The sequence below is a fragment of the Callorhinus ursinus genome, unplaced genomic scaffold (genome assembly GCF_003265705.2).
Source record: "Callorhinus ursinus isolate GAN/ISIS: 27379988/994484 unplaced genomic scaffold, GSC_fseal_2.0 scaffold5, whole genome shotgun sequence".
NCBI classification, from domain to species: domain Eukaryota; kingdom Metazoa; phylum Chordata; class Mammalia; order Carnivora; family Otariidae; genus Callorhinus; species Callorhinus ursinus.
The window spans coordinates 17,853,455-17,874,562 of record NW_027397067.1 but is presented as its reverse complement, the minus strand read 5'-3'; the positions used below and the strand labels follow the sequence as shown (position 1 = coordinate 17,874,562).

Genomic DNA, 21,108 nt, shown 5'->3' with positions numbered 1-21,108 from the left:
AGCCACAAGTGGCAAGTGGCTAGTGCACTGGGCAATGCAGTTTTAAATCACTAGGAATTCACAGAGAAAATGTTTTGTAATTCAGAAGAAACTACCTATTTCAGGCCACAGACCAACTTAGTAAATTACAGTCACTGGAATCCTTCTCCACCTACCTGCCTTTTTCCCTGGGTGTTTTGGAGTTCATTAATTTAATCCCAATTCTCCTTGCTGACCTTGGGATCATGCCTGTCACAAGCTTCAGTTTCTTCATTAGTAAGATGGAGGTCTACTACCTTCTTAACCTCCATATGACTGTCTCTCTTTTTTTTTAAGATTTTATTTATTTAACAGAGGGAGAGAGCACAAGCAGGGGGAGTGGCAGAGGGAGAAGGAGAAGCAGGCTCCCTGCTGAGCAGGGAGCTCCATGTGGGGCTCCATCCCAGGACCCTGGGATCACCATCTGAGCTGAAGGCAGACATTTAACTGACTGAGCCACCCAGGTGCCCCTATATTGCTGTCTCTGTAAGTGGATTGTAAGTTCCCTAAGGGAATGTGTTCAGCGTTTAGCACACCACCTGGAAGTATGCAAAACACAAAGGATATAAGAGCAAAACCAAGCAGCCCTGCTAGCGTGCTTAAATTCTGAGAGGGCAGGTAGAACTCCAAATGCTATGAAGGAGAGAAATATGGTCCCATGAGAGGTTATGACAAAGGAAACTGATCTGTTTCCCTCAGGAGGAAGTTATGTGTGAAGGGAGACCTGGCAGATGGAGCGGCAATGAGGTAACCGGGTAAGGAGAGTAAGGCCCTGCAGAGGAAACAGGCATTCCAAATTCAAAGACCCCGAAGCCAGAGTGAAGTGGTGAGATTGGTGGAGGAGGACAGTGCAAACAAGGCTCCTGAAGAGGCAGGCAAGCCCTGGTAGGCCATGTCTTCCCTGGGAAACAGGCTGATGGAGATGAGCACGCAGGATGTGGGTTAGGGAGTGCTCTTCTAGTCAACACCTGAGGAAGGGAAGGGAGCAGGACTGGGCAGAGGGAGAAGCTGACCACAGTGCCATCTCAGTGAAGACCTTGGCCAACTCCTTGGGGAGCTCTGAGGTTCAGGTGGCCCTTCAAGATGTCCCAAGTCAGGTAAGGAGACCACGCCAGGAAGTAGGCAGCACCAGGAGAGGGGCCTGCCCTTGGGTGAGGACTCTCCTCAGAGAGCAATTCATTTTGTGGAGTGAGAGGCAGGGTCATCTGCTGAGAAAGACGGGAGGGACTGACGGTGTGGGAGGCCCTGTCAGAGATCTGAGGGGCGTAAAGAATTTTTAAGTGATTGTTGAGGAAAACAGGGAAGGAATTTGATCAGGGAAACAGTAGAACTGCCAAGCAGCCTTGAGGACTCGTTTTGGCAAGTGTGAGTTCAGGCCCTCTGCTAGGTGCATCATGATGCTTTGGTGTTAATTAAGCCCCACTTGTCCCCTCAGCTGGGGAGCGTGACCACAGGCAGGGGCCCTGCACCGACCCATAGTGATACACATCTGCCTCACCCTTGGTATCCACTGCTGGGGCTGGTTGACCCAGGGTCTCAGCAGAAGCAGACACCTTTTCCATTTGCCAAACGGACACAGCAAAAGGACTGAGGAGCAAGGGAGTGTGGAATGTTATCAAGAGAGGAGGTTCATGGAATAAGGCAGGATACCCTCAACTGGAGGCCACTTTGCTTCTTCCGAATCTCCATTGCACTTTATCTGTCTCCCATTTGTAGCTGTCATTACTTCTGTCCTTCGTTAGAGCTTTTTGTGTATGCCTTGGCTCCTCTTCGAGATTTGTGGCTCTCTGAAGAGCTCCAGCTCCCAGTGGGCTCTCAACAAATATATTCTAAATGTTCCGGAGAGTTGTCTTCTGGTTTTTGGCTCACCTACATTGACTTGATTTATAGCTTAGCCAAGAATCTGTTAGTGGTGGAGGAAGGGAGCCTGGACCCACGCCTTAGATTCCTCGTTCATTCATTCACTCAGCCAGTATTGATCATGGCCTACCATAAACTAGTAAGGATAAACCAGACCTGGTTCTAATCATAGGATTTAGTGTTTAGTGGTATAGGAAAGGAAAAAGTCTTCCTCTACCTTTCAAGGTCTTCCAACTGGACTAAGAATCAAATTTACACGAGACGGATTAACAGAAAAAAACCCAAAGTTTTATTATGTGTGCACAGAGCCCCAATAACGAAATCTGATACCTAAAGAAATTATCAGGGCAGGCAGTTTTTATACATTTTAGACAAAGAGACAATAAATCTGTGAGGAAATGACAGGAAAAAGAAAACAGGTGTTTGGGAGCTTTAATTAGTAGGGAATTCTTTTTTTTATTTGTATAGACATTTAATTATTTTTTTAAATTTTATTTTATTATGTTAGTAACCATACATTAATTTTTGATATAGTGTTCCATGATTCATTGTTTGCATATAACACCCAGTGCTCCATGCAACACGTGCCCTCCTTAATCCCCATCACTGGAATTGGTAGGGAATTCTAAGCAGAATTAAAGCTGAGGTAGTTGATTAGAAAAAAATAAGATTTCTTTCCATAGCTTCCTTGGCTTTTAAAGTCCCTATCTCTGATGATAAAGATGTATTTTTCCTTTTTAGTACAGGAAGGGTATTTTTTCATATGGAAGATTTGTTTCCTGCTTTTAGGGGGACAGAGGAGGGGCTGAGTGTCCTTGCGTCAGCTTTTTCTTATGTAACTTTTATTTAAAATAATCAAGATGTCAAAGGGGCACATTTTGTGGTGTCCTGCCCTTGGCCCCTGCACTGGGGAAAGAGACACACTAAACAAATAACCACCCTAATGAATATCTAACTACAAACCACGATAGGCATTCTGAAGGAAAGGACTACAGTATTTTATGGAGGTCTATAACAAAGGGCTCCAGCTAACTGGGCGGTTGGGCAGGAAAGGTTTTCCTCAGGAAATGATGCTTGAGTAGAATCCTCAGCTGCAGAAGGGGTCAAGAGGAAGAGAGAGAAAATATAAGAATATGAACAGAATGAGGCTAAAATTATTCATTGGTTGGCATTGGCTATCCAGGCTCTACACAACCTTTCATCAGGGCAGGCTTTCTTGGCTTCTACTGCATCTGCTGAAACAATGCATTCCAAGATCAGAGGCCACAGCTGCGGGTGAGGATGCATGCCTGGACTTGACCTCCGTGTCTTTTAAGGTTTCAAGAGGACACAAGAACTATGGCACCTCTTTGGGGAGTGTTGGAAGGAATACCAACTCTTAGGACAAACCCTTTGATCTCCTGGTTCTCAATTACCAACTGTAGCTACTTCTGGCAGAATCTTCCTTTACAAATGTGTATAATCTGTTAATGTAACTGTGTTGACTCTAGAAAAATCAAACCCAACATATACGATTAGGGCCTTATTAGTTATTGTAATTATCAGATATTGTGCTTACTATGAAGTCCTACGGGACTCTGGAGTTTATTGAAAAATAGTATTTTTAAAAAAAAAAAACTTGAAATGACTTAAAGGCGTATCAAGGAAGTTACTGGAAAAATTCTTTAAAAACAATGCAATAAAATCCCCACCTACTGGAGAGGGGTCTGCAGAGGGAGGGCAGTCACTGGGGAGGTAAGATGCCTTTGGGCTAGAGTGTAAATAAGTGGGCCAAGTATCTTGAGAATAGTGGAAGCATGAAGTTTACCAGAGAATCACAAGTTGATTAAGCAGATATATTTTTTCCTATTTTTATAAATTTAATTTAAAATTTGAGGTCAATTCTAGCTCTTAAAGAATGCACAATTACTAGACATTTACTTTCAGTATTTAAGGAAATTTCCTTATAAGTATTCAATTGTCTCCAAGTGTGTATATGTGTGTGTGTGTGTGTGTGTGTGTGTGTGTGTGTGTGTGTGTATATAAAGTAGGCTTAACACTCAGCATGGAGCCCAATGCGAGGCTTGAACTCACCAACCCAAGATCAAGACCTAAACTAAGATCACGAGTCAGATGCTTAACTGAGCCATCAGGCACCCTCTCCAAGTGTATTTTAAACATATACTCTTTTTTAAATATGAAAGAGAATTTTAGTAAAAGAAATCTTGTGAAGTAACAGCTATACCTCACAACCTGCTCTTTAAAATTAGTTAACTGCAGGAGCTTGGATGACTCAGTCAGTTAAGCGGTTAAGCGCCTGCCTTTGGCTCAGGTCATGATCCCAGAATCCCTGAGTCCCAAAATCAAGTTCTGTTCCCCCATCCCCCGCCACCTCAGGGCTCCCTGCTCAGTGGGGAGTCTGCTTCTCTGTCCCTCCCCTGGCTCGTGCTCTCTCTCTCAAATCAATAAATAAAATCTTCAAAAAAAAAATAAAATTAGTTAACTGGTAACTTGTTTCCTCTCTCCAGTACCCAGAGGTGGTATGCAGCCCATTTTCCTGCTCCTTTGTCCCAGATCTGCTTGTGAGATGGTACCAAGCATTCTTTTTAGGTTTGTTTCTCAGGCCCACCTCGCAGTTCTTCCTGCTCATCCCTTCTTCCATTATTGTGTGAGAGAAGGTAGTTGAACTGAGGTTGGAGTAGCTGTAATTGTAGAAGCATTCCGTTCACAAAGGTGGGACTACAACCCAAGGTTAGTTTTGTTTTTTTTTTTAAGATTTTATTTATTTGAGGGAGAGAGCATGAGAGGGGGGAGGGTCAGAGGGAGAAGCAGACCCTCCCACTGAGCAGGGAGCCCAATGCAGGACTCAATCATGGGACTCCAGGATCATGATCTGAGCCGAAGGCAGGCGCTTAACCAACTGAGCCACCCAGCGCCCCCCCCCCAACGCCGCAAGGTTAGTTGTTTAAAAAGGAATGAGACACTTGGCATCTCTTGCCTCTTGGGGTATTTGCACCTTTCCCCAGGTTGTGTATTAGTTCACAGGTACCTAATTAGTCCCTGTTTGCCAGAGCCTGTAGGATATCGGGTAAGAAGCAGCCATATGAAAATGGTCCTTAGAGGGATCTATGTTGCAAACTGTGGAATAAATGACTTAGGGACAACTTTCAGAGTTTTTGGACCATTTTGGGAAAGTTGACCCAGCAAAGGGGACCTTTCCTGGTGAGGAAGCAATAACAGGAAATAGTTAATTGAAACCTTTACGGGATAATTACAAGATAAAAAAGATTGTGGCAGAGTCCCTGTGGTTTGAAGGAAAGCGTGTCTGTGTTGTCTACACCGGATTTCCCTGTAGTGATCTGTAAAAGCCAGATCGCGGAGGGTGGTGAGTCCCTCGGATGAATACAGGCCACCAGAGAGGCCAGCCCTAAGCAGTGTGCACCGCCAATGGGGCGTGAAACAGACACATCTCCAGGCTTTTGTTCTATAAGTAGACCAGCTTGGGCAGGAAATTCATCTGAGACTGCTCCAAATTGGAAATCACAAAATTATGAATGGCCCGTCTGCTCACAGGCCAGAGCCGTTGAATCTTTTGAGTCCTCTTTTTGTAATTGCTTCAGTACCTCCAAAAACAACCAAAAACAAACAAACAAAACAAACAAAAAACAAATGACACAAACCCCAAAAAGCAAAACCCCAAATCAGATTTTATTAGGCATTGTTTTCAGAAGAAATAATTAAGGAGAAGCCCCGGAAAAAGGGTTGCTTTACTTAATTCCTATTTTGAGCTATAAATTGCTAGAGAAGGGTTTGTTAATAACTAACAAAATCTATAAGCCTAAAAATCCATTAAAACTGACACAAGAAAGGGAGAGATTATTGAAAAAGGACAATAATCTAACTGGAAGGGAAGTAGTCTCTCTAAGCAGGGGGAGCAGTGTTTGGTGTCCCATAAGCAGCCCCCACCTCCGGATCATTGGCATTAGGGGGGGTGATAACCAGCCTGTGTGGTGCTGCATGGGTTCCAGCACTGATTTCTGCATTATTTCATTTAGTTCTCAGAGCAACCTCTGCAGGTAGCTGTTACCCATTTTATAGATAAGCAAACTGAGGACCAGAGACGTTATACAATCTGCCCAAGATCTTAATGGCAGATGTGGATTTACTGTAAAGCAAATGAAGCTTAAGCTTTAGGGCCCCCACTTGCAGGCCCCCTGTGAATTCAGGAGTCACATGGTGTGGAGGGGAGGAGGGGAAACCAGATTATAATCAGAGAGCATTTCTGTATAAGCATTTCTGGTAAATTGCCTGCAGAGAGCTCAGAAGAAAAGATCGAAATCTCCACATCTCCAGAAATGTGTTGTGATTTCCTTTTCCATTCCAAAAGAATATTTAATCCTACTCTGAATTTTGTATTCTTTAAGAGCCCCCCGCCCCCCCCACCAACTGTAAAAGCTTTGAGCCCTGTAAGGTCTACATCTGTCCTTGTAGATAAGTGGTAAGTGTAGAGCTACATTTTGAATTTGGGGCTTCTGAGTCCAAGACCTGTTCTATTTTTAGACTATGTAGAAACACAGAAAAGGATGAATAGAATATCAGGTGAAAAAATCAAAGCAGAGTATGAGAACTATAATTATAATAATATAAAATGTTTGTGTCTGGTAAAAAACTGAAAGGAAACGTTTTCAAGCTAGCAGTGTTATGTCAGAATTTGTGGATTATGAGAGGGTTTTTTTTCCTCCCAATTCTCTGAAATGCTAAGTTACTTTAATAGTATAAGTCAAGACTGGAACTACAGAAGAATTACTTGCATTTGAATTTTTTACTGGCTTAGTGAATTACAGGGTTACTTGTTCAAATTTTAAGTGTTAATAAAGCAAGGCCAATCTACCAACAGTTGAACTTATGAATTCAAATAAATTGCAGCAAGTGGCTTATTTTTTCTCAAGGCACTGGTATATGATTTATGTTATCTTGGTGGAAGAAGTAATATTGAATTTGATTTCCAAACACCACTAGGTTGCATTTCTTTCTGCAGCATAGCCTGACATCCACTATGCTTAAATGAGTTTTCTCATTTACAAAGTAGGGCTAATATTTCTTATCCCTCCTCCATATCTGGTTTCTGGAGGTGGTGAGACTGGACAGGGAGTTGGAAGGCCAGGATTCTCATCTATATCTGACACCAGCCTTGGTCAGTTAACTTAACCTTTCTGAATTTCTGTGTCCTCTCTCATAAAAGGGGAACCTCTGAGGTAGTATAAAATGAGATAATGAATGGGTATATGCCTATCCACCATCGAATTACCTACAAAGACGAGGCATTCTTGTTGGCCAAATGATGAACTGTTGAATTATCACATCAGGAAAACAAAGTCATTCTAAATAGAAATCCTGCTCAAATTCTCAGAATATATTGTCCAACTAGCAGAGGCAAGGATGATGAGGAGGGCAGGAAACCCTGTCTCATTCACTATTGTAGTTTGAGCATGTAGTGCTGTACCTGGCATAGAGTAAGTGCTCAGTAAATTATTGTGGAATAAACGTGCTATGTGTTTATGGACGAGCAATTCAATTTTGCTCTATTCCAATGTTGGGCTCAATGCTAGAGGGTAATTTTGATCAATGATGATGAGGAATTGCATTTTAGGCAGAGATAATAAGAATGAGTAAAGGGTGGTGAATGGAAAATTAAGGACATTCATAGGGAATGACAAGTGGCCCACTTTGGTTCGAGTGTGGAGCGTAGAGTAAGTAGTAATACAATGAAAATGCACATTAGGTTCAGATCCTGAAGGGTGTTTAAAATCCTGGAAAGATTTGAACTTTGTCCTGAAGGAATTTGGGAGCTTATCCATCTCTGAGCATGATCGAAGAAGTTTTTTTGTTGTTTATTATTTATTTATTTATTTATCAGAGAGAGAGCATGCACAAGCAGGGAGAGTGGCAGGCAGAGGGAGAAGCAGACTCCCTGCTGAGCTTAACCTGACTGAGCCACCCAGGCGTCCCACCAAAGAATTGTTTTTATAAACTAGAGCCTCTGTGTGAATAAGATATGGTACGTATTATTCCCATGGAACAATGGGAAAATTTGTTCTGGCAACAGAATGAGAGAGGCCACTGAGGTGTGGTTCATTTAATGACCATTGGCTCTAAGCCATAATGCAGCTAGTAATTAAAACTTATTCCCATTCAATTAACCGACAAATATTCATGAGTACCTCCTGTGTGCAGGACCCTGTGGAGGCCGTGCGTGGCAGTCACAGATGTGCAAGACAAAAGCAAAGATTCACATTGCTTAAAGCTTCCCCAGGGAGATGAACACATACGTGTGAAAAGTTTAGCAAAAACTAATGGCAGTGCTTCCTGTGTAAAGGAAGGGGTAGAGATAAAGGGCTTTAAGAGTACTGGGAAGACTGGGTGCTGGGCAAGAAAAAAACACTGTTACGAAGGTCATTGGAACCATTAGCGTATTAGTCTGCTTAAGCTGCTGTAACAAACTACCATACAGTGGGAGGCTTGAACAACAGAAGTTTATTTTCTCATAGTGTTGGAGGCTGCAAAATCCAAGATTAAGGTACCTGCAAATTCATTTCCTGGCTTGTCGAGGACCACTTTCTCTTGTATCTTCGCATGACCTTTCCTCTGTGCTTGTGCTCAGATAAAGAGAGGGAGAGAGGTCTCTGGTGTCTGTTCTAATAAGGATCAGGGCCCCATCCTAATGATCTCATTTTACCTTAATCACGTCCTAGGAGGGCCCATCTCCAATATAGTCATAATGGGAGTTTCGGACCGCAGCATATGAATTTTGGGGAGATACATTCAGTCTATAACAATTAGCAACACTTGAATAAAATTCATAGATTAGATAACAGTATTGTACCAGTGTTAAATTTCATAATTTTGATTATTGTACTATGTTGTATACATGAATATTTTTGTTCTAGCAAATATTCACTCAAGTATTTAGGAATAAAGAAGTATAATGTCTGCAACTCTCTTTGATAATTTAAGGAAAAAGTGTGTGTGTGTCTCTGTGTGTGTATACACATACAGAGAGAGGGGGAGGAGATAGAATGATAAAGCAAATGTGGCTAAAATGTCAGCAGTTGGTGAACCCAGCTGCTTGGTTTGAAGGGCTTTATCAAAGTTTATTTTTGCTACTTTTCTTTCAGTGTGAAATCATGTCAAAAGGAAAAGTTAAACAGAAAATGTCTGGGGGAAGCAAAAGAAGCTAGGATTGTGGAAGAGTTAGGAACAAATACTTTCCTCCTTGTTGTTCCCAAACACCGTGCTGTTAGCCTAACCTACACCTTAGGTGTTAAGGGCCTGTGCTCTGAGTCCATGTCTTATCTCCCTCCTTAAGGACCGCATCGGGATTTGTCTCTGCCCCTCATAGGACCAAGGGAGGGCAGGCAGTTGATTGTAGGTGGTTGATAAACCTCACTTTACTGACTTGAGGTAGTAAATTTAATTTATACTTTTATATTTGGTTTACTGTTCACCTTCTGAAGGAGAAAGTGTATGATGTCACCGGGGAGTCATAAATGAATTTGGGGACTAGGTATGATGATAACATCTAAATTTACTGTGATTACTGAGCACTTTAGACCTAGTGGTAGCTTATTTGTGTGGTGTGAGTCCTTTAATTGGTTTCTCTCACTGAAATTTGTACAATGTGGTTATAAAGATGAATGTTTTCTCAGGTTTGCTGATGGAGAAAGAGTGGCATACGAATAGTTTCCCTAGGCCATAATACAAATTAAGGGGTAGCGGGAACAGGGTAAGAACATAGATTTTTTGGAATTCATTAGACCATTGCAGCACCATATTATATTGCCTGAATTCTAGCATTCAGTTTGGGATTGCTTTGATTAATTTTTTGATCTGAGTAAAGAATTATAAAATGTCTTTCTAATTCCATTGTCTATATGAAAGATGATTCTATCTTGGATGAGGATATGCTCTTATTTGAGAAAAATAGGTGGGCATAATACATTTTTAAGTAAAACAAAATTTAATTAATTTATAGAATAATCATTCTGTGAACACGTTCTTGTTATTTAGGGGTATTCAAATAATAATCTTTCTTTTTAAAACAATGAAGGAGGGCACCTGGGTGGCTCAGGTGGTTAAGCGTCTGCCTTCGGCTCGGGTCATGATCCCAGGGTCCTGGGATCGAGTCCCGCATCAGGCTCCCTGCTCCTTGGGAGCCTGCTTCTCCCTCTGCCTCTCTCTCTCTCTCTCTCTCTCTCATGAATAAATAAATAAAATCTTTAACAACAACAAAAACAATGAAGGAATCTTTATTTGGCAAAATATACCAGATTCCAAATGTATCACTTCTCCAAACCCCCAATATTTTTGAAATCTTACATCTAAGTGTTTGGGAACCACTCCTGGGGCTCTTTCTTGGATCAAAAACTCCATCCCTAGAGCTTTTTGCTGGAGGGTTCTAGAAAGATCTCTGACTTTTACTCTCTTCCAGACACTTGCTTGTATTGCCAATGTTCTTGGATGGCTTGATAAGAAGTTAGGATTTAGCCCTTGTTGCTATTTTCTTGGCACACTGATATCAGAACCTGCACTCATATTAGTCGGCAGGGTAGTTGATTCTACGATACTGAATGTGAAAGAACATGGTAGTGATAGGTTTCAATGCACCATGCTGGCGTCTTTCTAGGGTCTGTGATAAAGGAGAAGTTGGTCAGCGGTTTCCAACCCCAAATCCCCACATAGAATGTGAGTTGTGGGAAAGAACAAAGTGTCTGTGGGAAACAAGGCCCACTGCACTCTCAGCTGCCACATGGATTTTCTTCTTTGATAATCCAGAGAATATGGCAAGTCAGGATATCTATTTAGTAACAACCACAAGTGCGAGTAGCTGGCTGAGAAGATGGAAAGGTTGGGCGGGCCGGAGCAGAGGAACCCAGGGGCAGAACATCTCTGGGCCGTTTAATTGATCATCAGTTGTCAGCTACCGTCTTTCCCTGGCAGAGTGAGGAGAGAGATGTTCTCATTTGTGATACTTCCCCCCCTTTTTGTGAAAACATAAGATGGATTGTGTCCTGGGAAAAGAATACCGAAGTTTTATCATGCTCAAGAAGTGAAAACACAAGATGGATTGTGTCCTGGGAAAAGAATACCGAAGTTTTATCATGCTCAAGAATATGACTGTTGTTTTACAATTCCCATTTATTATCTTAAGAGTTGAGATGAAGTCATTTCCTGAGAGATATAAATTATTACAAAATTGAACCAATGAGAGAGAGAGAGAGTTATAGAGTGTATATTTGGGGATGGAGTTGTGTACATTAAATAATTCATGTTAATAGAAAGCTTAAGATATACATGATTTCCTGCCTATAAATAAAATTAGTCCAATTATTATTGTTTGGTTTCACAGCTGTGAATTTACCAAAAAATATTGAATTGGACAAGTAAAATGAACAAAGTTTGTGGTACATCAGTTACACCTCAAAAAGGCTGTAAAAATGAATTCAGTTTTGTTTGGTATGTGTAATCAATAAAATATTAACAAAATTAAAAAATAGCAAAATATTTTTAAACAGATATAGCTCAGTTCATACCCACGTGTAATACACTGGGGTTGTGGAGGGATGGTCAAAAGTGAGAATCTGATACTGATCCATATGAAAACCATGAAAAAGTTTTGAATTTTCAGTTTGCAGATTGTTCTGAAAGCTTTCACTCAAGTAACCAGCCCCAGTCTGAACTCAGTGGCCGCTGATGACTTCATTAATAATTACACCAGGACAATTAGCATAAGCAAATCATACGCCGGGTCCCTCTAGCTCAAATCATGTATTTGGTAATATGACCAATATTAATATGTAACTCTTGGTGTTTTATAAGCAGGGTTTGAAGTCAGAGTTTTGATTTCCTCAATTCTAAACCGGGGAAAACTTTTTCTTCCTTGCCTTCCTCTCTCCCTCCCTCCCTCCTCCTTTCTTCCTTTCCTTCCTTCAACACCTATTTATTGAGCGCCTACTTTTTACGTTCTGTACCAAGAATTCAGGAAATAAAGTAAAGATAACCCACTCCTAGCCTCCAAGGAATTCCTACTTTAATTTTAGAACAGATACCTAATTACAATTCATGTGCTTAGTGACAGCACCTCTCTCAGCTCTTTGAAGCAGGCAGACCCCTAAATGAAGTCTTAGCGTCGGTAAATAGGCTTTGGGCGGGCCTGGGAGAAGCCTTTGCCAGCAGCAGGCTGAAGCGCACCGGGAAGGGCTGCTGGGAGGTGAGAGACTCCCTGCAGGGCAGCATTCACCCACGCCCTGGCCAACTCCTCCCTCCCCCTGGGGAGCCCCCTCGCTCACAGAGCACCGAAGCGGGGGCTGGAGGCAAACGCACAAGGGTGCCAACCGACCTTCTGTAAAAAGTGCATGGTTGCCACAAGCCTCAAGCAGTCCCTCCCTCAGGGTTGCTGCACAATCCTACCCTCTGCACCCCTGGACAGGTGACTCTCCCCCGTCTGAGGAGGTCATGCTCATCTCTCTCCTCAGACTTCCCTTCACGCACAGCTTGCTGCTTTTTATTTGTTTATTTAAAAAAAAGTCTAGAACAGCGTGGAAACACCTCATCTTTCCCTGGCCATGCCTCCCAAGCTGCCTGCTTTGGGCCCACCGGTCGCGGTGCTGTTTCCTCCTGGAGGGGGGGCGAGCTGGGGGCCCCTCGTCACTGGTTGGACCCTGCGCCTCTGGCTCAGCCAAGCTTGGAGCACTCGCAACCCTCCTTTCTCTCCCCAGCATCCCTCCCTACTTAACCCTTCTTGTCATCCTTACCCCCGTGTGGAAATATCTCCCACCTTTGAAAAAACCAACCTTCCCTCAGGGGACAACACTCTCCATTTCCCGTGTTTCTGCCTTTTCTTCACAGCAAAACTCCACTTCCTCAACTTCCCTCTTGTCCTGATAAAATTCCATCTTGCCAACCATTGCCCAATTTGCTGTCCTAATCATACTGTCTGACCTCTGAGGGACATGTGACAGTGCCTCTCCCATTTGCCTGAGCCACTTCGTTCACGTGGCCTCTGGGATCCTTCTGGTTTTTCTCCTTTCATGTACTGGCTACCCCTTCCTGGTTTCCTTTCCTGTGTCCGTCTCCTCCTATGCCCAACTTCCAAATATTGATGTCACAGGGCCTCTGCCCTGGAGCCCCTTCTCTATATTTTCCTTCAGATGACTTCATCTCGTCCATGGTTGTAGATAATACTTATAAGTAAATAAGAGAGCTGACTCCAGCATTCATTTTTTTAAACCTCTTTATTATACAATTATGGAAAATGTGTAAAAGTCAGAAAATACAGATAATCAAAAATAGGAAGAAAAAATCAGCCACAAACTCAATATCCAGAAATAATCAGTTAACAGCCTGGTACATATATTTTTTTCTATCATACAGAGATACACACAGTCATGCATGTATATATAAATTTACATAAAAACATTTTATAAGGAAAGAGGATGATATTATGTATATTATTTTGTAACTGGCTTTTTAAATTTAAGAATGGTTTTCTGGCTATCCTTTGATGCCAACACATACAGGCCTCCAGCATCACCTTTCATCACTACCCAGTATTTTACAGTGTGTGCCTTCCACAGTTTCTGCAACCCAACCCATTCTTAATTGTTAGAGTTGCTCCCAAGCTTTTGCTATTTTGCAAAAAGGCGGTGCTGGGAACCTTTGGCAGCTTTGTCTTTGGGCCCTTCTGAATTGCAGTGTGGGATGTTCCTAGGAGCTGGGAATTGCTGAGTCAGAGGCAAGCGCATTTTAATGCATACTGCCAACGCTCCATGGGGTCCCGGGGCTGGTCCGTCCGCTTTCTCTGGCTAAGAGCCAGTCCCCCCGCCTGTCAGGCTTTGGCTGACAAAACCTGCACAGTGCTCGCCTCGAAGCGCAGGCCCTCCACACCAGGCGCGGCCTTTGTCCTCCACCCCAGAGCTGTGCGCCAGCTCTGAGTGCCTGGGAGGCCCCGGGCCTGGCGCCCACTAGCCGTGCGCTCCGTCGGGCCTGGCGGGGTGCGGCCCTGCGCAGGCTGCACGAACGCACCAAACGGCCGGGAGAAAGGCTGGGGGCGGAGCTGGGCGGGTGGCCTTTGTGTGTGCCAGACACCAGATGGGACGCAATTAGGGACCTGCCGAGCAGGTCAGGTGGCAGGCTCTCCACGGACCTGCTACTGCTGCTGGTACAGACATTTTGGCGGGAAGAGAAAATTCTTTTAAAAAACACACGCACACACAGAAAACTTCTCTGTGACAGGCCTTTTGGACAAACGTCTTTTTGACTTTGTGTGTCCTTAGGGGCGTGGTGGCTGCTCAGAACTGGGCTCCTTCCTTCTGAGATAAAAGCCCTTTGCTCTGTCAGATGTGGGCCAACAAATGAGGGGGAGTTTCCATATGGCCTTTCAGGGAGCAGAGAGCAAGCGATGTTTGCACTCCGGTGAGCGCGGGGCTGGCCATTGTTCAGAGAACTCTTTGAAGGGGAAGGTCATCAGTGAGGGATGAGTTTGAGCTGGGTCCAGGCTGTGTGCACGTGCAGAGACAGAGGGTGATGGGGAGTGGGGAGGGACACTGGGACCTCCCAGAGAGAATCCCCCATTGATATCTTAGCCCAGAGTTCACAGGCAGAGCAAGACTTGGCAGGAAGGAGATGTGGCCAGCTCCTTGACCAGGTGTTGATTTGTGTTTGTGGGTGTGTGTGTGGGGGGGGCGGGGAGTAGAGGGAGGTAGAGAGGAGATAAATGGACAGAACCTTAGTCTGCAGCCACATGCTCCATGGTCCTGCCACCTGGGCGGGGCGGGGTGGGGGGGCGGGGATCCTATCTCTAAGTCTGCAGCAGAACTGATTACAGTAAACAGGACTTACCCAGGCCTGAGGCTGGGGCACTATTTAGATGAAATGGTAAATGCCCTGTTGTTTAGGTTTGAATGGAGCATTCATTTCCAGAACATTACTGACCTGGACCAGGTAGATGTGAAGGGAAATGATATGAAAGTCCCTCTCTATCTTCTGAACATCTGTTCTGCTGGTTTGCCCTCCTCAAATCTAGGCGTTCTCTCCAGACGGCCGCTATTTATCTGCGGTGGTGACCTTGAGTCTAACACAAGAGCACACCTCATCATTTAAGCAGAGAGCGTGCACGCAGGTGATGACCTCAGCCCAATGTACCAGGGGACATGAGGAGCTGGGAGAGGTCTGTAGTGAGTGAGTCCAGGATAAGAGCCCAGCAGAGGGATGAAGGGAGAAGGAGCTCCAGAGGGACTCCCAAAGCCACTTCTGACATGTTTGCCCATGATCAGGCTGCTGGAGTCCACCTTCCCACCTAACCCCACATTTCTGTTTTTTTAAAAGATTTTATTTGAGAGAGAGAATGAGAGAACAAGCAGGGGGAGGGGCCGAGGGAGAGAGAAGCAGAAGCAGACTCCCCGCTGAGCAGGAAGCCTGATGATATGGGATTACATCCCAGGACCCTGGGATCATGACCTGAGGTAAAGGCAGACGCTTAACCGACTGAGCCACCCAGGCGCCCCACTAACCCCACATTTCTAAAAACCATCCTGGATAATATGCACGGACGTGCATCTCTGTTGGGTTGATGTGTCATTTGTCTTCTAAAAAGAGGGTGAAATCTGTGTGGGACCAGACAGAATGATGTCACCGAGCGTCCTCTCGAGTTTCAGAAATTGTCTCCTGGAAGTAGGGCTCTTCCAGAACACTGCATGGCCGGCATGAGGAGTCAGGAGGCCTGGGCTTAGATCCCATATCCATTTCTTCATTGTGTGACTTTGGCCCAGCCTTTAGACTTCTGATCCTGTTTCCTTACTGTTAATCAGGAGAGAGTAATATCCAGGTCACAGGGTCAGGGAAAAGACGAAACAAACCCCGTAAAGACTGTGATGTGGCATCTTCCCAGAGAACCTAACTTTTGCCCCTCCTGCAGTAGGCAGGCAGGCTCTTTTCAGAATACCGGTGTCCTAAGATTATCTTTTTCATTGATTTTTTAATTCTCTGATTCTGAAGGGTTCCACACGGTGGCCATTAATCACATGTGGCTGTTCATCACTTGAAATGTGGCTGGTTTGAAATGAGATGTGCTCTGAGTGTAAAATACATATGAGATTTTGAAGACTTAGGACAAAATAGAATGTAAAATCTCTCCCTAATCATTTTTATATTGGCAACATATTGAAATGATAATATTTTGGATACACTGTGCTAAGTGAAAATATTAAAATTAATTTCTCTGCTTCTCTTTGCTTTTTTAGAATGGAGCTTCTAGAAAAATTAAAATTCCATATGTGGAATGCATTCTATTCAATTAGACACAGCTGACGTAAGTATCAGGCAGAAGACTACTTTCTTACTGCCCAGCCCTCATCCTCCCTCATAAAGCTGGCTGCTTGGGTGACACAGTTGTCTGGTCTTTGTCTTACTCTCAGGAAGCCCAGTCTTTCTGGCTTCAGTGTTTTCTAACACGAGGTTGTTTTGAGGCTGGGAATCTTGCCTTGTTTCTATAAATCAAGAGCCAAAGCAAGGCTCTGCCCTCAGATTGACTGACACTATTCTGGAAATGGAAGGTCTGGCTCCAATGCCTTGTGTTTTAGCACAGGTGATTAGACAAAGCCCAAGTCCAAGGAAAATCTGCCGAGAACTTCCAGTGTTCCTTGCCTTAGTTTATCTAGCCATCTCTTTTCTCCTTTGTAAGTTTAACTCAAAGCACAAAACATTTAAGGCCTGAGGGGATGTTTTGATATGGTGAGGGCTGTGGCCGTGACTTGGAGAAGATGTCTTTGAGCAGCGATAAGCCCTGAACACTTCATCAGCAGGGACTTTACCGGACGTGTGGTGGTTCTTCACAAGGACTCAGAGAGAGAGAGAGAGAGAGGAATAACTCTTTCTCACCTCCGCTGGGAAGTGACTGAGCGTGTCTCACTTAGTTCTCATTGAGGAAGTGATTTCACACCAACCTCTTTGTATTTTGGTGTGGGCCAAGCTGAATAAGTTGCATTTTCTTAACGTTACATTCCCGTCTAAACAGTTTAAAATTCCATTACATTTCTGTTTTTAAGAGGAGTGAAGATGGGAGTCAGGCCAGGGGTGGGGCCCTCCAGGCCACACCCTGTGGGCAGGTCGCCTGCTTCTGGGGTCAGGGGTACTGTTGACCTTGGCACCTGGGGAAGAGGCGCTCTCCCACTGGGCAGCCCACACTGAGGTCCCTCCTGGACACCCAACAGCCTGGTGGACGTGGACGACAGGGAAGCCTCCCCACCCCCACTTCCCAGTGTGTGGGGGGGATGCTAGGGACCCTCCTCCAGCTTTTATATTTTATATGTTTTTAAAAGGTTCTGTTCCAGCTTGGCTGATCGCAGTTGGACAAGTCATTCTGCTTCTCCTTTAAATGAGGGAATTGGCAAAATGGCTCTGCCTTTCTATCAAGCTCCCAAGTTGTGTGATAACGAGAAAGAAGAATCAGCTGGCTCAGGGGAATCAAGTTCACCGAAAAAGGCACCAAATGTTCTTCTTAGAACAGCACATACCCAGAAGTAATTACAGGTGAAAGGAGATTGTTGTCAAGTGGGTTTTCTTATCTGATCATCTTCTCCTTTCTGATGGTGAACATGCCCAGTGATAATCATCACCACCCCAGACTTTGATAAATCGGCAGCTTTCATACTTCCTATCATAACACACCTATGCTCTGTGGCCATCTTCCTGGGAACAGGGCTCATGCCTCTTCGCAGCCTTCAGGAAAGTCTCCGTGGGGGCTGGACTCCACTCCAGCCCCTGTCAACATCGAGATGTTGAGCATCCATGGATTGCATGGTTTGCGGGAAGCAGGGGCGTGGGGAGAGGGAAGAACATGAAGAAAGGGGATAACATCTATCTACCTTCAACTGGGACTCATAGGAAGCAGTAGGACTTCCCTAAATTCTTACCCTCGCCCGTTCACTCCCTCCTCTGCAAAGAATGCCCTGGTGTATAAAAACTCCAAGACACAGATATGGTCATGTTATTGCTCTACTCAGAAATCTTCGGTGACTTCCTGCTACCACACTTGGGCATTTGGGACCATCTATGACCAAATTCCAGGTCTTCTTTTCCGGCTTGCTGCTTCACACGTCTCAGTCAGATTCTCTCATCTCCTGGGAGAAACCCTTCATCTTTGCGCCCCCCACCCCTTTTCTGGGCTAGGTGTTCTTTCCAAAATGCTCTAATTCCATGTCTGCCTCTTCAAATCCTGACCATCATTTAAGGCCCAGCTGGTTCTGCAGCCTCCTTCCCAAAACCTTCCTGGATTTCTTGAGCCAGGAATTTTCTCTCCCTTATCCGAACATTCATTCTCTTTGGTTTATATCTCTCTTTTGGTACGACTTACTTTCTACCTATTCTTGTAATTATTTCTACACATGATTGGCCATGCCTTTATATACCTGAGAGCACTTAGCCCCTGTTATGCACTTCATAGGTACTCTGCAAATGCTTCCGGATCCATGTAAAAACTGAGATCAGCACAAAAGGACATGCACTGATGCTGATGTGACTGCTCAGCAGGACAGCTAGCAGGCCAGGTGAAACAGAGACTTGAGAGCGAAAGGCCTCAGACCACCTCCAAGCACAAAGGCTTTATTTTCTAGGACTGAATCTACTGGGAGCGTGCCAGCCCTGCCCACCTCCCAGAGAGGATCTATTTTCTTCTTCTCTTTTCTGTTTTGAGCCCCACACACCTGCATCCCTCTCAGGTTGAATAAAGGAAGAATGGGAAATACAAGATGCACTTAAGGAAGAGAAGTACGAATTTTGAAAGATTATGTTGTGGTTAGGCTAATTTCACAATACAGGGAGTTTAGTTCTGCATATTGTTTACTTAAAGATTTTTTTTTTATTATTATTTTCATTTATTTGAGAGAGAGAGAATGAGAGATAGAGAGCACAAGAGGGAAGAGGGTCAGAGGGAGAAGCAGACTCCCTGCTGAGCAGGGAGCCCGACGTGGGACTCGATCCCAGGACTCCAGGATCATGACCTGAGCCGAAGGCAGTCGCTCAACCAAGTGAGCCACCCAGGTGCCCTGCATATTGTTTACTTAAAAAAACAAAACAATAACAAAACCCAAACCATATTTAAAGCAAGCTTTAGAGCCGTTTGGGCTCTAAACCAGTGCTTCTCAAGGCTGACTGCGTAGACACACCACCAGAGGATTTTACTCAAATGCAGATTTGAGTAAATCAAATCAGGATTGAGAAATCCTGATTCAATGGGTCTGGGTGGAGTCTATAATTCTACATTTCTTACAAGCTCCTGGGTGACACTGGTGCTCCGATTGTGTGGACCACACCTCCAGAAGCAAAGATCTACACATAATTTTCAAATTCTGTGTAGTAACTTAAGTTTCTCAAATCACTTTGTTCACTTTGAATCCCCCTAATATCTGCTTTGTGCTGTTCTTAAGGCACATTTAGCAGATTGCATCTTATTATAGCTGTGGTATACATCAAAAGAAATCTCCCTGAAGACAGAAGCCCCAGATAATACTAGTAAGTCCTCCTCGCCCTGCCCCCATCTCTTTGCTTTTCATCTGTTTCTATGTTTACCCCATTGCGTTATTGAAGGAGCACTAGGTTTGTCCCACCTGCCTTCTCCTTGGTGTCTTCAGTAGCCAGTGGGGACTCAGCTCATGGCTGTTGAAGAAATGAAGTCAACAAGGAAACTAAATCACTGAAAGCTTTCTGAAGATTTTGTCTGCAGATTTGGGGCCCAGAATTTAGCCATATGCTAAAACTTGGGGCTCTAGAACCCTGTGTCCTGTTAATCATGCCCTGAAAGCATGTGCCTCCTTAACAGGGCTGATTGGTTAGGCAGGGAGTCTGTCAGTGGCATCTGAGTCACTCATTCCTGAAATAGGACTTCCGGTGTCAAGTGGAATTTCCCCTCTTTCCTGTCCCTGGTACATTCATATGACGCAAGGGGAGGGCACAGGGAGTAGGGAGCTCACTGACTTGGTAGCCATGACATTGAGGGTGGGGCAATATTTTTTAACCACAAGTGGCCAAATTATTTCCCCTTTCAAGAGGAGTTATTGTTGCTCATGTTAATGGAGCCATCGTTTGAAAACATTTTCAAGAGATTTTTTCTTTTCCTATTAAATTTAAAGAAAAGCAATTTCATGCTGGCTTGTCTAATGCTTCAGATACACTACAGCTGTGGGGTAATGGGCCAATCTAGGATGGAGGCAGACACAAACAAATTTAGGGGCTGTGTGACCTTGGGCAAATTACTGAACCTCTCTGAGCCCGAGCTTCCTCATTTAGAAAGTGAGATTGCTGGGAGGACTACCTGAGAGTACCCATTTGTGAGAACAGATGCTGGACCTATAGTAGCCAAATGTACAATATCGAGTGAACCCTAATGTAAACTGTAGACTTTAATAATTTACAAATATTGGCTTATCAATTGTAAGGAAGGTGCCATACCAGTGCAAGGTGTTAATAGAGTGGGAAGGGTTGGGGGAGTATGTGAAAATTCTCTGTACTTTCTGCCTATGTTAGTGCAACTAAAACTGCTAAAAAATAAATTCAGCAAAAGGTTTTTAAAGATGAAGTAAAAGACGCATATGGTAAAAAAAATATTCGGAGTTCAAAGGATATCTTGTGAGGAGTGAGGTTCTCCCGGTGCTTGATCCCCAGCGCCCTACATCCCACCCCAGAGGTAATGGATCATTGCCCCTTTAAAAAATATCCTTCCAGAGATACGCTGTCCAAGTACAAGCGCATATAAATGTAATTGCCTATGCTTTTTTATACAAATGTTGCCTGTTATATATGAGTTTTCATTAAGAAGAAGTAATTTGTAAGACTAATATATATCAGAAAGCAATAGAGTAAGCAAAAATCCTCCAGAAATGGTGGTGACAGGGACAGGGCAAGTGTCAGGGGTGCACACTGGGTTTGATGATGGGATGGTTTTGATGCAGCTTTGTCAAATAGTTGTCCTGTCAAAACAGCTGCCTCACAAAATCTGCATGCAAACAGTCGCTTCGGCCTCTGATCACACAGTAATATGGCAATTATATGAAAGCTGGACAGTCTAATGCGGGGTGTTCTCTTCAAAACCTTGGCAAGCAGTTGTTGATTCCGGTGATGTCATCTCCCAAATATTTTTGGAACATCTCCTTTGTAATTGCCCTTCAGAGCCTGTGGGACAACTTGTTTTCTTGTATTTTT

The 21,108-nt window shown here is 44.0% G+C and overlaps 1 long non-coding RNA gene across 1 annotated transcript in view; it reads left to right on the top strand.

Moving 5' to 3' along the window:
- The first annotated feature begins 19,294 nt into the window (after window positions 1–19,294).
- Window positions 19,295–21,108, top strand: part of LOC112823124 (uncharacterized) — a 35,888-nt gene continuing 34,074 nt past the window's right edge. The window contains exon 1 of the long non-coding RNA XR_012378226.1: window positions 19,295–19,422. This is a non-coding gene — a long non-coding RNA (uncharacterized lncRNA). The remainder of the gene's footprint in view (window positions 19,423–21,108) is intronic.